Source organism: Penaeus vannamei, chromosome 16 (assembly GCF_042767895.1).
Source record: "Penaeus vannamei isolate JL-2024 chromosome 16, ASM4276789v1, whole genome shotgun sequence".
Taxonomy (NCBI): domain Eukaryota; kingdom Metazoa; phylum Arthropoda; class Malacostraca; order Decapoda; family Penaeidae; genus Penaeus; species Penaeus vannamei.
The window spans coordinates 42,617,324-42,619,823 of record NC_091564.1 but is presented as its reverse complement, the minus strand read 5'-3'; positions in this window follow the sequence as shown (position 1 = coordinate 42,619,823).

Below are 2,500 nucleotides of genomic sequence, written 5' to 3'. Positions count from 1 at the left end.
ATAATAATTATTATAATAATAACTATAATAATAATAACAATAAAAACAATGTTAATGATAATAACAAAAGTAATAATAATAAAAATGACAATAACAATTAAGATAATGAAACACAACATAAACGATTTCAACACTAATACCCGTTCTACTAATAATAATAGTCATAATTCCTATTATTACCCTGACATTTAATCAAATAATAGAAATAGATTTACGAGACTGAACACCTGCGAGCTCGCCACCCCGAAGAGCAACACCAAAACCGCCCAAATTATCCGAATTGGCCTTTACTTAACCGCCTCTGTAACTACCCTCTGCACCCGATTGTCAGATGGGTCTCTGATGTATGCAGATTGCAGGCTTGCTGTGTTGCCCACGCGATGCAATATGGGAAAATACGGTCCATGATTCCATTATTGGGTTATTCCGTTTATTGGCACTTGCTTTCTACCGGCGATATTATGTAATGAAAGAACAAGGCCATTGAGGTTGAGATGCGGTTGCTTGGGGCCTGGGGCGGGAGGTAGAATAGATAAAATCTGTCTGTTTTGTGTTGGTAAATTCGTTCTTCTTTTCGTTTTTGTTTTTTTATTATGATTATTATTGTTGTTGTTATTAATATTATTATTTTCTTGTTTCTATTTTGGTATTCTTTCGTCTCTTTGTCTTGAATATAATTTGAAATAGAACACAGTCACAATAAAGGTTGTATTGTTCCTTTCTAAATGTGTGTTTCATTTTTCTGTACGAGTGGTAATGTTTGCATTTTGGCTCATATATATATTTATTTTTGTCTTCTCTATTATTGTTTCAATTTCGAAAAAGCCTTTACCGTTCAACCTAACTCTCACAGGCTTCGAGACTAGCATTTGTTATACAGACTTGCAAGCGTTGGTATCTTGCCGTTTTACAGTTTTCTCACAGATCTCGTAACGGGCATTTTATCCGTCTTGCATCATCATTTGGCCATATGTGTCTTCGTCTTGCCAAGCTCAAGCAAACTCTCAGGGTTGTGGTTTTGGTGAAATTCAAGTCGTGTGTCTAATAAACTTTCTTAATGAATAAGTCTTTATTTGTCTTTTGCTTGCTTGTTTCTCTGCGTTCGAGATCAAGCCACTTATGTACAGCACTGATATTGTATTCTCATCCACACTCACAAACACGTACACACATATACTCGTGCACACACACACACACACACACACACACACACACACACACACACACACACACACACACACACACACACACACACACACACACACACACACACACACACACACACACACACGCACACACACACACAAGCACACTCGACTGCAAACAAAATGTATGTAAATGTACCGCTTTCTCTCGTGTAGTCTTACTGAGCTCGTCTAAGACACTCATACAGCCTCTCCTTGTGAGAAAATAAGACTAAATTCTTTGATCATCATTTTATTTGATGTCATTCGTGCCAACATCATCTTTTATTCAAACTGCTACATCATATTAATCTGAATATATGACATCATATCGTCAGTAGTGTACTGTAAATTATACTCTACCCTGATTTTATATCCCAGTAATGTACTACACTTTAAATTTTTATTTTGCAAGTTATTTCATTACACTACATGAGTTGTATCATTTCATATTCGGGTGTATTACAGTGCATTATTTATCATGCGATGTTACAGTGTATTATATCTTATGCATTATGTTTTTTTTATGAAGTGTTATATACATTTGATATAAATTGACACACCATTGTATTCTATGAGATTAGATAAGATGAGATGAGATTAGGTTAGAATTTTTAGATATGGTTAGATTAGATTAGATTATTTAGGCTACATGAGCTTAAATTAGATTGGCTTAGACTGGGATAGAATGAAATTGTTTAGGTTACGTCACATTTCATTAAACCCTGTAACATCACATCTTATTCCAGTTTCATATTACACTATATTACTTCTTACGCTTCCTTGTCCCACTGTTACACTGCGCTTTGCTACACGAGAAAAGTTATAACACATACCATCATACCAGATTCTCTTACATTACATTATACCGTGTTACATAGGACATGCAGGTCAGGTCGGGGTCAGTCATGCTACTAGTACCATGTAAATTAGTACCTGTTTTATGGTCGAGTCAGAATCAGAGCCAGAGACCAGCTCGATAGAGAGGGCGCCTCGATAACAAAAAAATGCAAGATAAATAGATAAAAAAATAAAAATAAAATAAGCAAATATTCAGAGATATGACAGGCACCAATCTTATTCATTCATAAAAGAGACACGTAATGAAACTCTTAAACTTCGTGTGTGTCCCTACTAATAATAACAATAATTACAATAATGATATCAGCAGAAGCAACAAGAACAATAACAACAATAACAATAATAATAATAATAACAATAATATTGCAAATATTAACACCACCACCTTATTGGGATATAGGACTGAAGAGGTAGACATGCCATAGTAACCTATTATATAATTCTACACTATCGGC